The sequence below is a fragment of the Corvus moneduloides genome, chromosome 2 (assembly GCF_009650955.1).
Source record: "Corvus moneduloides isolate bCorMon1 chromosome 2, bCorMon1.pri, whole genome shotgun sequence".
NCBI lineage: Eukaryota > Metazoa > Chordata > Aves > Passeriformes > Corvidae > Corvus > Corvus moneduloides.
The window spans coordinates 60,282,011-60,296,846 of NC_045477.1; the positions used below are offsets into that span (position 1 = coordinate 60,282,011).

Below are 14,836 nucleotides of genomic sequence, written 5' to 3' on the forward strand. Positions count from 1 at the left end.
TAAGGTCTCTCATAAGAAAAAGAGCAAGTGATCATGAAATATCAGCCAGCTGCTTATGAAGTACTTCATCCACTTTCTGTGAAAGTATTGTAGTTGGCCTGTTTTCTTTGGATATGCCTTAATTTTTATCTCATAATTAAATATTCATGCCTCACAGTGTGTGATATCAGTATGATACTGATTCTGATTTTGGAGATGAAATTGAAAAATGTTAGAACAAGATGAGAGAACAAAGGAGTTTGCAAAACAACTCTGTGAATAAATAGAGAAAAAGAAAAGTTTTACAACATTGTTCTTGACATTCAAAGAACATCTCTAGATACATTAAAAAATTCTTGACACGCTTCTTGAATATTGTTTTATTTTGCAGCATGCACAGCCTGCAGTTACTGTATATACATGTATATATATGTACATGACAACATAATTCGGGTTGGTAAGTAAATATTAAAGACATACATTGATCAAATGAACATGGAATCTTGAATTATCTCAGCAAAATAAGAGAAGGATAAATAATTAGCTCAGTTGGTTCAAGCAGGGTGCTAATAATGCCAAGGTCATGGGTTCAACCTTATGGGCCATTCACTTAAGAGCTGGACTTGATGATCCTTATGGGTCCCTTCCAACTCAGACTATTCTGTGATTCTGTGAATTAATGCAATTCAGAATTAAATACTGATGCTTGATTCATACTTCTTGAGAAATAGCATGTCTCTAATGCTGACCAGAAATTGCCTAATAATATAGATATCCTTTTGTTTGATAATGAAAAACCAACTGTAACAGACATATTTTCAGTACTGAAAAAGATCGTCTGGGTTGTCTAAAATTTATGTCTGATTAAAAAAGCCCAACTACATAAATTATGTAAATTATATTAAATAGCTAATAAAGTAAAATGACAATAACATATTCTGTGGCATGATCCAAAATGAAATGGGGTCCTTTTATTTTTATTTTGTGCTTGGCCATCTTTACTCAATAGCTCTCATTAGTTTCCCTCTTCTTTGTGCGAAAGGGAAGAGGACAGAAAAACAGTGAAACAGTATATTAGTTAGGGAAAGTCAGGGAAACAGTATATTCTTTCTGGTCATTTAAAGGGTTAAGAAACTTATGGTAAAATGTTACTTATTTGTAACTCTGAAAAAAAAAAAAAGAACATGAAGAAACAGAAAGAATACTTCATCTTATATTTTTGAGGCAGAGTCCAGGGTAATATAAATGACTTGCTGAGCATCTGTTTGGGGTGAACAAAACAGCATAAACATATTGACAGAGGAAAAGCTCAGAAGACGTATTTTGACGGTACAGTACAAACTCCTGAACTGAGTTCAAGGCTGCAATACTTGTTTTTATTTTCATCCTTCCTTTTGCATAGGCAATTTTCAGAGATTTTTGCTATTTTACACAGTTTTATGTTAAGACCATTTCCTTATGGATGAAAATGAACTGAAAGAAAAACATACAAATGCATGAAAATTGTGCTTTGGTGGGTTCAGTTTTACTTATCCTTTTCTTTCCACTCTTTATTCTGTTCAGTCCTCCTTTGTTCACCATATGTAAGAGCAAATATTACAGCCTAACTCTTCTAGGTTACATAGGTGCTACTCATCAAAATTTTCTAAAAACCCTAATATTTGCTTTATTGCTCTATCAAGTGGAAAACAAATTTCTAGATCCCAGAAAATAATTACTAAAAACCAGTTTCTTTATTCAAGCAGTCCATTTATTATTTTCTGCAGAAAATTTCAGATAATAATTTCCTACGATGTAACACCTGTAAAAATATTTTTTTGTCATTTAATACAATGATATTTATCTGATTGTTTTACAGCTGACTGGATGTTGGGATATACTTAAAGAACAGGACCCCACATAGCTCCATAGTGCTCTGGAGATATACTCCATAACTCCCACATCTGCTCATAATTCAAAACCAGAATTACAACCTAAATCCAGAAACTTCTGATTTTATTTAATGAATGAGTGAGAAAACCTGATGTCCTGGTTTCAGGTAGGGTAGAGTAATTTCTTCTCAGTAGCTGTTACAGTGCTATATTTTGGATTCAGAATGAAAACGGTGTTGATAACATGCTGATGTTTTGGCTGTTTGTTGTCACGTTTATCCTAAGTCAAGGACTTTTTTCTTTGTCTCATGCTCTGCCAGCGAGGAGGGACACAAAAGAAACTGGGAGGGAGCACAGCTGGGACAGGTGACCCAAACTGACCAAAGGGATTTCTACACCTAAGAATGTCCTGCCCAGTATATAAACTGGGGGCAGTTACCCAGGAGGGAAGATGGTCTGGGTTCAGGAAGCAGGGTTTGACATCCGTCAATGTCTGCTGAGAAAGTTTATTGTACATCTGTCCTTTTTCCATTATTATTATTATTACTATTAATCATCATCATTACTGTATTTTACTTTCTTTTCAATTATTAACCTGTTCTTGTCTCAACCTGCAACTTTTACTTTGATTTTTCTCCCCATTTCACGGGTGAGAAAAGCGGTTTGTGGGAGCAGCTGAGCGGTGCTTAATTTCCAGCTGAGTTTAAACCACAACACATGGTTCAGCTATCACTATATCTAACTCTAAAATGTCACTCACTTAAAAATGTCCCTGCTTCTTATAAGTTTACAAATGCTTTATGAATGTGTCTAGCTCCTACAAGGCTGAATGACTGGCTTAGGGATGGCCAGTATAATCTTTCATATTTATCAAGTTCTTCAAAACAGGAGGGAGGTATTGAACAATTACCATGGTTACAAGTTCAAATATTACCACCCAAAACAAGAATTCAAGCTAAAAATTTAATTATTCCTGAATTATTAATAATTACATGCAGCTTGCAGGCTAATAATAATAACAACAACAACATCAAAATCTAAGTTCTTATTTTAAATGTCTTGAAATCCCACATGCCCCATGAGGAAGGCAGAAGAATCAAATTCTCAATTAGAAAAGGCTTAAAAATAGATTGAAAGTTGACATTAAGTTGAAAATGTCATGAGTTATCATCCATTCCCCTGCTCTACTTCTTGAAACACAAAAATTAAATCAAGCAATCCCCCCACTCCTCCAACACCACAAAAATAAAAGCCACCTCAAAGCCCAAAATATACTGCTACTAGTCTCTTTAATTATCTTCTAGCAATATAAAAACATCCTGAGTTTCATAAAACAACAAACAGTATAAAAGTTAAAAAGGCATTTTCATATTAACATTTGCAGGAAATAAATTACTCTGATCTTATACTGATATTTACATGAAGCATAATTAATACTTTTAGAGAACTAGTAAAGAGTCTTATGGAAACTTGCTTGGTAACTCTATTAATGTATTTAATTGGGTGCTTCATTGTTAAAATGAAGAAGCATTAATTAGACATGAGCGATCTGAAACTGGACAAAAGATGTGTTTGGATTCCCAGAATAGTTTATGAGACTTCTAGAGTCAGAAAAGTGAAGTAGAGCTTACTAGAGTATGCAGAAAATTAAGAATTACCAGATGGTTTTACACAAAAGCTAGGACACCATTTCTCAGCAGCATAGAGAGATGCAGGCAATGAGACACATAGAATTTAGACTTGGCCAAATAAACTGTATTTTAAAAATTTTATTTGACTAATTATATCAGATACCTGTGTCAATTAAACTCTGATTGTTTGGGTTTTTTTAAATTGCTATTATAACTGTTAAAAGATGGAAATCCTGAGAGGTTTGGATTTTACAGGGCATTGAGACACTGGAATGAAATAGCTATGGAATTTGTAACCCAGAGTTATGGAATCAGTCCACTGTGAAAAAGATGTGAAAGACTGGAACTAAGGTAGTCAACAGATTATGTTAAGAAGACAGCAAGAATTAAGTTCTGCTCTAGAGGAAATTTTTCTCTCCCCTATCATGAGCACTCAGGTAACCTGAGCATTTCATTATTCTAGGACTAGCTGGAGGTTCTTCCTTCTTATATGCAGTAGACAAGTGATTAAAGCACTCAGTGATGATGTGTACATGCAAATTAAGTATTTAATAGGATAAAGAGATGGATGGTAACTATCTTCAGTGGCTGTTCATGAGCACACTTGCACATAGTATGTGACAATTTTCTGTCAAAGCCACAGGTTTTTAAACAAACCTGAACATTTTTCAAAGGTTTAGCACCGATCAATCCATATTAAATCACAAACTATCTGGTGAGCTAGGTGGCCCCTTTAGAAAGAGCAGAAGCAGAGAAAGATCCCAGCTCACAAAGATGAATGAAAGGGATTGGAAGTGGACAGCCTCCTTCACAAATAAGTAGGTGCTTGGTAGAATTCCTTTAAAAGCAGCTCTGAAGTTTCAGACACGGTAAAATGGAAACCGATAGCATTTTTGGACCGTCGACATGTTATTTTTTTAGAATATATTATTAATTTGGTGCTTTAAACAGAATATATGATGAACACCTAGAAATCATAGTTGCTATTTTTTTCAGAATGATTTGTTTTGATGGCATATTCTGCCAAGAGTAACCTTTCCTTCACACCAATAAAACCAGTCAATATTTCCCTTAAATTGTGTGTTTGAGCTCCATGAGAGCTCGCTCAGTAAGCAGTTTAGAATTATCTTTCTGAATAGTCTGCTGTTAGTCTCCATTATGTCAAGTTTGAGGGTATTACAAAAAGAGAGAAAGATAGATAAGAGAAACAGATATATTTCATTCGTTTTGAATCTTCTTATGTTGTTTACATATTCTGATAGTGCAGAATGACTCCTGCAGTATGTGCAGGAATCAGCTGTGGATACATCTAGCAGCAAATGCTCCTGGTCATCAGTTTCCATATCAATCCCACAGCATCGTGAAGACATTAACTGGAAGAAATTTGAGGGGGGATGGTTTGCCAGAAATCTGAAAGCATTAGTGTTTTTATACTTTTGCGTCAGGAATTACCTTTGTGGGCAGCACTTCACTGCTACAGCAATCAGTTCCAAAGGATACAACTACTTTTCTGCTCCAAGTTAACAAAGAAACAGTAAAGCATGAGACAGCTTTGGCTTCATCCAGGGACGTATGAATTAGTATTGATATAGGACATATTTTCTACCCTTGAAGAATAGAGAAACTGAAGAATAGATTCTGATTATTGGCTTCACTTTGATGTTTAGCTCTGCTTTTGGATCTACAGAGATACACACTATACCTGAATATGTGTTAATTACCGTGTCCTGCTCTCAATGTGAGTTTTCTCTGTCCTAATAAATTGAGAAGGATGTATCTGTCCTCTGTGTCCTGAGAATATTTTGCCAAGATTTTTCCTTATGGTTCAGTATTGCAACTTATAAATGCTGAAAAAGAGTTTTTCTCAGTACAACTGTTGAAAGAATTGTAAGAAAATTTTTATATAATATTTTGATAAGTCCCTGACCTCCAACTGGAGGCTAAAATTTACCAGGTAACCTAAATGTATTTCTTTTAAAGTTCTGACTTTGTGTATACACATAATTTTCTAAAAATTAATGTTATTGGAATGCTACCTCTGAATGGTAAATAAATCTGAATATTTTTTTGCAATGTAAATTTTTTCCTGATCTGATTCCATAGACTATCTGAATAGGCTAATCCTACTCCTCTCAAGAAGAAGAATATTTTATTTTGTAGATTTTTGTCCACCCAACCTGGGACCATAAGTTGCTATACTGGGATAATTAGAAGGGGGATTGAATCAATAGGAAAAAGCCAAGGTATGTTTTCAGCTGGAATTGCTATCAGAGAAATAGTGCTGTGAGTCTGTACCTGAAGTTTTTAATGTTAATTATTTTTTTAGAATAATATTCTTAGAAAATAATCTAATGGAGCGCCAGCAGTTCTGTAGTGCTTTTCCAAATATAGTTTTGACTTCTTTTAAAGGGAGAGGGAATGAGAGGTCTAATCTGAATCAAATGGTTAGCCTTCTTCTAGAAAATATCAGTTGACTGGACCATAATAGCTCTTTTCAATCTATATTCAATTATCTGTTAAAACCAGCTTATACATGGCCTGTCTAGCATAGTAATGTGGTGATCACAGACCTAAAATTACTACTCTAAATAGGCCTCTTACAAGACAATATACATGGTTATCTCTTTTCCAAAAATAAATACGTGGTAGAGCCATCCCACAGCAAGATCTACTGATGGTTGCAGGTAACAAATTATAATTCTTATATGAATTATTTTGTTGCTTGTAACCTAACTACAATTACCTGAAATGGCATAAATGACACAGAAAAGTCAGAAATATTTACTCAGATGATAGAGAACTTAAATATTCTTACAACTAAAATTGTAAGAATATTTTGGATTCAGAAATGTTTTCCTGCAGCGGAGATTTAAATGTCAACGTGTGGCAAAATAAGTGAAGATTTTTTTGCCACATGCAAGTGCAGTAGTTGTCCACCACTTGCTTTCAGCATGGTCATAAGCTGGTAAACAAGAGGAAAGGGGTGGTTATATTCAGAGGATTATGCATGTGTATGTGTATCATCTACATCAATAGAATCAATATTGTGAATGTCCCCTGCTGAGAAAATCGTCTGCATTAAAAAGCCGAGAGGTAAAGAAATCAAATATAAACAAAACGGAAGTTTTTGGAAAGAGAAAGCTTATTGCTGGAAGCAAAAATGTTAAAGTACATGATGGTCTCTAGATCATAAGTAATGGAAGTTCTTCTTTTCTAATGAACTATTCAAATCTTTAAGGAGCAATTGAGACCACCAATCATAATGTTGTTTCAGTGTTATTACTGTCAGTGTTATTACATCCCCATGTTGTGGGCATGGTGTTCAAGGATCCTGTTTCTCTTTTATAAAACATAACACTCTTGGGTAACTGGTCTCATTTAAATTCAGGTATGATGAGAAACATTGTATATTGTATAATAGTGCCTTACTTTTTTTCTAGCTTGATTTATTACTTTCACAGGGAAATGAAAAGTAGGCTCTTTTTTTTCCCCCATGCTAACGAGCCATGTAAGCTAAAGTGAGCAGGGGAATGTGGTAGTCTGTGCTATGATTTGTCTGCTCTGTTCTTTCGTGGCTACAGTCCTTGCCTTGCAGCAGACTTTGCTCTTCCTGGGAGACCATATATGAGGCGGCGTGCTTTCGGGCTGCCTACACAGTGGCTACGACTGGGGGTTGTGACTGCTAATAAAATGCTCACTCTAGTCTTACCTCTCAGTTTCTTGGTAGCAAACATAAATGGGTTGAAGTAGTCCTATATAGGAAGTCAGGGGTTTTATTTAATGGAAAAAAGAGGAAATTTCTTGTTTCAACTGAAACAGAATGAATGTGGTATTTTTAAACAGTGTCTATATCAGCAAGCAAATGAAAGATTTTGGTAGGGAAAAAAAACCCACAGTAATTTCTAGCAATTCAAGGCCAAGGAAGAAGAAAATGAAAGTGTGACGTTGAAAATATTAGTTTGGATGTAATTAAAATGACCCTACTACTTTGAGAAGACTGAAAATTATAAACAATGGGAGTTAAGTGATGAAAAAGTGAACATGCTATAAATATTAGGGGGTGTTTATACTTTTAATCATAACACTGCATAGGTCCTTTCTCTCATATTTTTTAACATGAGACATTGATAATCAATGACAAGGTCTTCAGAGAAGTAACCTTAAAAAAGGACGAAGAGCTTCCCTGTCACTGCAAATATTTAGACAGTATCTTTGCACTTGAGGTATTTCAGAGATGGCTCAATGCCAACATGTTTTGAAAAATCTCATTCCATGACTGTTGTAGTAGGAACTTCTTTTTAGCATTTCTGAGGTTGTTTCCCTGTGTTTATTTCCCTAGGTGCCTCTTTCCATTCTCTGTTTTTTCCCCCTCTTCTCCATTCACTTTCTCTCTTGGCTTCTGACCTAAGACTGAAATCAATTGTTTCCTACAGCATATGGCACAGACAGACTGAGATGAAACAGTTTATCCACCCCTGACCAAACTCAAGAGAACCAGGAAGAGAAAGTCACCTGCCAAATTCATCCAGATGGTATCCCAGACCAGAGAAGCAGGCCAGGGCCCAGAGCTGCACCTATTATGCCAACCTGCCTGCTCAAGACCTGCAGATATACCTGACCTGCAGTGACCCCAGCAGAGAGTAAGCAGAAAGTGTATTTTCTGAATCTTCTCATTCTGTTTTTCTATTGTTTCATTTTGTAAACAAAAATAGCTCTCAGAATAACATGGCTATAATCAATGGAGAAATTTTATCTTATTAGTGGAAAAAAAGTTTAATGAAGTAAGAGAAACCAAGGTCCATTCTCTGAAAGAAATGCAGTGTTCCCTACAACCATGGTATATATGCATTTTTTCAATATCTACTCGAGTTTAAATACTTTTATTTATTTTTTAAAATTTAATTTAATTTAATTTAATTCATTTCAATTCAATTTTATTTTATTTTATTTTAGTTTAGTTTTTTTGTTTTGTTTAATTTTCTGAAAAACAGAATTAGATGATGCTTTTACTATATTGGGTCCACTGGGCTCATCAAATAACAGTATACTCAGCAACTACCTCCTTTCCTTTTTTTTTTCTGGTTGGTAGGGATGAGTGGGACGTGAAGATGATGAAAACCAAGTGTCATTTTTTAGTGTACATGTTAAGAAATTATCTGAAAGTTAATGGATCTGGAGAGCTTGAGGGTTCACATTTGACCTGCTTATAGTTATTGGTTCAGGCCTTTCGCAGTCATGTAGCTGTTGAAATTCAACAGTTATTCTCAGTTTCTAGTAGAGTCAGCATCTATTTTTTCACCTACCAATTTAATCATAGGTTTTTGGGAGTCTGGATCCATAAAGAGACTTAAGTATCACAATGCTGACTGTTGCGGAAAACCTAACTTTTAGCCTTCCTGCTGAACAGGGGAATCCACAGCCCCAAGTCAGTTTTAAAGGTTCTCTAAGCAATACATAGAGAGAATTAGGCACATAAAAACTGGCTTTAAAGAATCAGAATTTTCAGTAGGAGACTGTTTAATCCACCTTTTGTGAAACATGAAGGTCAACATATTGTGTATATGTGTCCTTATTCCTTTCAGGCTTTGGCATCTTCCTTTACTCAGATATTTATCTGTGAATTTTATCTTACATTAGTTCATGCACAACTGGTCTTAGCTATATCTGACCTCAGATCTGAGAAAGAGGAAGATTTGGATGAGTAGAAAAGTGAATCTTTTTGGCAGCTAGAAAAATGTAGTGGCCAAGTGTTTACAGACTGTTGCAAGGTATGTAGTCTAAATCAGTTTCTTATTTTCTTCATTCCAAGACTCATCCCTTACTCAAAGGACCAGTTATGAAAGTATTATGTGATAACATTCTATCATGCAGAAGTTTTGCCAATGCATGAAATATTTTATCATGCCACTGTGAAAATAGCAAGGCTCTCATATGTTGACGAAGTCATTATCTTCTGAATCCCGAGTTCTATTACTTGCTCCAGTAAACAGTTGTTAATTTTATGCACTATAGCATGACTTCAAAAGGACATTTCCAAAAGAGGACTGAAGTTCAAATAAACTTAGTTCTTCAAATGAAGTGAAAATCCTGGGATATCCAAGAAAAATAAAAGGAAATGTGAGAGTTATGAACTATGAACTGTATTAACTATGGAAATTTTAAAATTGTTACAGTAAACAGTTTTTTAAACCCTCTTTGCACAGGGATAAGTAAGATTAAGAGGTCGGAGCACTTAAGTACCTTTTACAGAACAGACATAGAAGAAGATAATTGCAGTGGAAGCAGAAGATAGACATAATTGTTACTACAGATGTGTGTCTATTAATGAGAAAGTGTACAAAGAAACAAGGCACAGAGCAGGCACCTCATTCAATCATTAAAAGAAAACAGGCAGCCATTGATGGGTCTTAAGTAAGTATAAACAGTTTGATAAGAGATTAATTAAAGAAACAGAACAGTCAACAATTAAATAATTCTCACATTTGAATGTTTTAGGGGTTCTGAGGAGGGAAAAAAGGGATATTAATAAAAGGACAAACTCTTTAGTTATCAAGCCCTGAATAAGAGACAATGTCTAGCAGCAAACATGAAGGAGCCAGTTTGTGACTCAGAGAGCTAAAATTTGCTTTATTGTATCTTGTTTGTTCCAAAAGAATCTCGGTACCTCTAAATTGTCATTTTAGAGGTTAAGTTGCGTAGGAGTGAGGATGAACAGCAATATTTGTCTGACAGTTTAGTTAGCATTACTGCAATGAGGGAGTCAAGTGTCATCCTTAAAAGGACCACACAAAATATTGATCTAAACCCAGCCATTGTTATGGGCCACAGTGAGGGCACTCATGATGACAGCTTGAGGCACATTAGCCAGCAAAAGTATATCCATAGTAATTCAAGTACAAGGCACTGTTCCTGGGCTGATCCGGTGTACCTGTAACCTTCACTAGGTTGAATGTCTTCCACTTGCCCGGGGCAAAGTACTTACTTTCTGTAATTTTATATGTATACCTTCTGTCTCTACTTATAAACCCAAGCAAAGACACAGCTCATCTCTAAACAAAAAGTTTACTTTTTGTTGAAGAAAGGACTACATCTACTTAACTCTTCTCAAGGATGTCTTTCAATTTTAATAAGCTAGAAGATGGCCAGAATAGGCAATATCTATCAACATTTTAGTATGAGATAACCTAGAGAGGTTTTTCAGTCTTCCAACAAATTTTTCTACATTCTGCTGAAGAAGTCTGGCAGCTACACTGGAGGCCTGACATTCAAACTTACCTGAAATGTAATGAGATGACTCCATTTTTCTCCTATACAAAACCTCCGTATACTTTCCATGTCTGCTGAGACAACCCAGCCCATCCTCAGTCTCATAATTTCTTCTAATTTTTCTTTGGTTTTCCAGATCTCCTAATGTTTTTCCACCATCAGTATACTTCACTTTGAAAATCAGGTGTATGCCATCCAGTTTTGTTATTTGTTTCTTGTGTTCTAGAAGGATAATTAAAACAAGCAAGAAAACAGAAACAAGGATATCAACTTTTTTTTTTTTTTTTTTTTAATTTCTGCTGGAAAGATAAACCAGATTACTTCTCTTCCACATAGCGTACAAGACATGAGAGGAGATGGGACCTTTCCTAATGAAGACACATCTGCTTCACCACTGATTGAATAGCCTAACAAGATTACTGCTGGAGCCTTGTCTTTCCTTAAAAGTTAGTTCACCCAGACAGATAAAAGTATAGACCAGCTTTCCAGCTCTGTAATATAGTGCAGATGTCTCAGTGTTCCCTATGGACAAAACACAGACACGAGTCTGCGTAGTGTTACTGTGATTCAGTGTCATTCATGCAATAATGTTCTAAGAGAACATCTACAGCTACACATAGATGTACACTCCTTTATATCTATGCCTCTCAGGTTCTTGTATATGAAACCAAGCAGGAGTAATTTTTAAACCATAGAGGAATGATTTTAGGCAATTACATAATGTCTATAGCTTTCCAGTAAAAATATTAAAAAAAAAAAATTAAAGCAATTATTTTGTATGTTACAGCTGCCAGTCTTAAAGAACAAAGTATTTCTAAGTTGTCTGAATAATTATTTAATATCTGTTTCTGTTGTCTGGACCACCTGCACAGCCACATGACCTCTTTTAAAAAAGGATTTGTGAGAACTTGAGCTTTGCTCAAAACAAAAATAAACAATTTGCCATTGCTGCTCTAAAGCTGTTAAGAACTTTACAACCTGAAATGCTTTGTAAAGCCAGAGAGTACCCTATCTTCTTTCATTATTCTTCATCCTCTGAGGCTGGTACAGAACAAAGATGAGTCTTGAACATATGACTATTTTTATATCCAGAACCATCTCCAGCAAATAAGTTGTATATCTCACTTGCTAACAAAGGTTAATAAAACATGCCAACAAAAGTTGAATGAAGTTGTCTGAAGACCAAAATTTTTCAATATAGCTCACTTAACTTCCACTATACTTAATGTACAGGACACAAAGTGCTTCAGATTCTTTGTGCAGTGGATGTAAAAATATCCATCTTATGGTCCTTATGGTTTTGTTTGATTGTTATTATTGCAAATAGACACACACCAATTCATAAAGGAACATTTTAATGTAACAAGTAAATTACAATTGAAGAACAATCAGAATCAAGATTTCTTGGTTGAATGTTGAACCTCTGAGTGCTGCTTTGGCCAATAAGCCTTACCTAAGCAATTTTTTGGAGGACTGGGGAGCAAATATGGTCCACCTATCATACCACCTTACTGCTGAATTTTTATATAAGTGATGGCGACTGAAGCTTAGGCCTTGTGTGTCCGACAGAAAGTGCAGAGGTTACTAGGTAGCAGAAAACAGAATGGGTCTTATTCCTGAGAACAGAGTTGTCCTGAATTAAATGTAACTCAGGAGTGCCTCTGTGCTTCAGTTTAGTCAGAAGGGAAGATGGTGCCTGAGTTTCACTGGGATGGTGCACTGAGACTTTTCAGCTTTAAAGCTGTCATGCTGTGAGAGCCTGCAGAGGCCCTACAGATAAAGCTGTGTAAGGCTGACATTTGCTGAATACAGTCCTTAATGATCACACTAGAACTCTCTGAAGCCATTTGTGATCTGAAAGCTGGAAAAAACACCCTTTTAAGGGAAAAGGTAAAAAGCTGTAATGAAGATAAGAGGAATCCAACAATTCACATTCTTCATTTTTTGGAAGAAAGTTGTTGCCTGTGATCCCAAAGAACTGAGTGTTATGTCAGCTTATCTGAATAATTTTACCAACAAAATAACAGAGCTAGTTTTGCCAATTTAAATTCCATCTCACATTCCATTATGTTCTCAATATATAGTCAAACACAAAGATGAAGGCCAGTTATTTTGTGAGTCATCTTTTGTGAATACACTGCTTGGACTGCAGCTGCCTGTATCTTGGAAAAAAAGCAAAGAAAGGAGAGCAGGAGAAATGGAAAAGTAATGCTTACATCTCCATTTCTAAAGCATTTATAAAAGACAGAATTGGGGCAAAGACATGGGTAAAAAGTATTTATTCTCACTGTAGCTAAGGTACAAGAGAATAGTTCTTTGGATATCCAAATGAAATGAAAAAAGAATTTGAGGAAGTAATGGGGGGATGTCAGTGTGTTTTTTTAAAGAGCTGAAAAAAGAATATGGGAGTAGCAGGTCTTAACTAAATGATTCATAGTGAACATTGAACTCTCAATCCAGACTTTATTAGCTGGTGAATCATTTGTGGCAGATTTTTGCAGATACATTGTTTCTTTCAACAATAAAACCTATTATGTCAGGAAAAGCATCCAAATAGTATTACTTGTGATTTTATTTGCTTGTCTTTGGTTTATGTATTTCTTATTGTTTTCTTACCCTATGCCTTTTCAGCATGTTGTGCTGAGACAAATGGGTACATTTCCTTTAAGTATGTTTTTCATCCTCAAAGACTTGTTTTGTTTTGTTTTGTCTGCCTGAGAGCTGCAAAAGAAACAAGTTGTTGTTTGGGCACAGAGCAATAATAAAACCATTGTACTGTTAGATGTAGTAGTATTAAAGGACAGGATGCTATTGCATGTTTGTGATATTTGGAAACAGTCTAGAAAAGGCAATTCTGAATTTTTAGCTCAGAATAACATTGCAAAAATTAAAATTGAAAAAAGGGGATCATCTGACACAAAGATGTATTAAAATTATGCATGCCATATGTCTTAATGACACTAAAAGTAAAACATTTCAAAGAAATTTTAATATGCCAATATATCTTTCAACGTCATGTCACCATCTCAGCAGCAGCATCAGTGAAGTTTAGTTCATATCAGCTCTTTTAGACATCAGCTCTAAAGTTTTATCTTCACTCCTCAGTAAAGGGGTAAACTGTCTTTTCCATCCCACCTCTCCATAAACACCTGCAATTCTCTGGCCTTCCTTCTATATTGTAACTACTGAAAATGCCACTTCACTGCCTGCTGATTTCTATACAGGATATTTGGCAGATTTAAACAGAATATCAACATTTTGGTTCAGATCATCCTAATACTTCTGAAGTGAATTCCCAAGTCTTACCACAAAAGGTGTATTTGTTTGAAACATACTGAGAATATTAGCAAGTGCAGACAAGAGTCCTTTTGGAGGGAAGTAAACTGAGTTCTCCATTCCAGTCAGTTACCAAATGTGCAGCAGTGATTTATAAGGATCTGAGCCAGCTGCTCCACACTATCATGAGTTTCTTCAACACAAATATGTCCTATTAGAAGTATAAGTACTGTCACATGTACTATTGCCCACTACCTCTCAACCCTTTAACTAATGAACCTTATTCATTCATTCACACTTCCTTTCACTCAAATTAATTTCTGTCTTTTTCATGCATTTGTAGTTCAGTGATATCTTACATATTTTGTCTCACTCGATTTTATTATTACCCCTTTATTATTGCTGTCTTGTGCAAAGATTCGACAAGATCCCAGATGGGTTCCTGAGGAGATGACAGAGCTCATTCCTAAGGAAATGACAGCACCAAAATTTATGCATCAGTATAATAACCTTTTGGAAATATCTAACTGCCTGTGGGCAACAAGAGTAGGCAAACAATGCCTCAATTCATCTCAGAAGATGAAGACCCTGTTTATGAAGGCTCAGTAGCACCACCACAATTTGGGTGAAATGCAGAAGACGTTCATTGATTACAAGCTCTTGAACTGAACTTCGTGGTGGAGGGCCCCACCACCACTGCTGTCTGACTGCATGCTCACACCTGAGACCTTCGGATTTCCATCTGGGGAAGTTTAGGAGCCTATCTGGCACTGCTTTGTTCTTCTCATTTCTCACTGCAGACAAAAGCACATC

General features: G+C 35.6%; 1 long non-coding RNA gene across 5 annotated transcripts in view; it reads left to right on the forward strand.

Moving 5' to 3' along the window:
* The first annotated feature begins 368 nt into the window (after nt 1-368).
* LOC116439827 overlaps nt 369-14,836 on the forward strand; it is a 28,030-nt gene continuing 13,562 nt past the window's right edge. For 3 of the 5 annotated variants that reach the window (XR_004238295.1, XR_004238297.1, XR_004238298.1), the window contains exons 1-3: nt 369-436; nt 1,838-2,017; nt 7,915-8,121. This is a non-coding gene — a long non-coding RNA (uncharacterized LOC116439827). The remainder of the gene's footprint in view (nt 437-1,837; nt 2,018-7,914; nt 8,122-14,836) is intronic. The other 2 variants (XR_004238296.1, XR_004238299.1) reach the window with 2 other exon arrangements.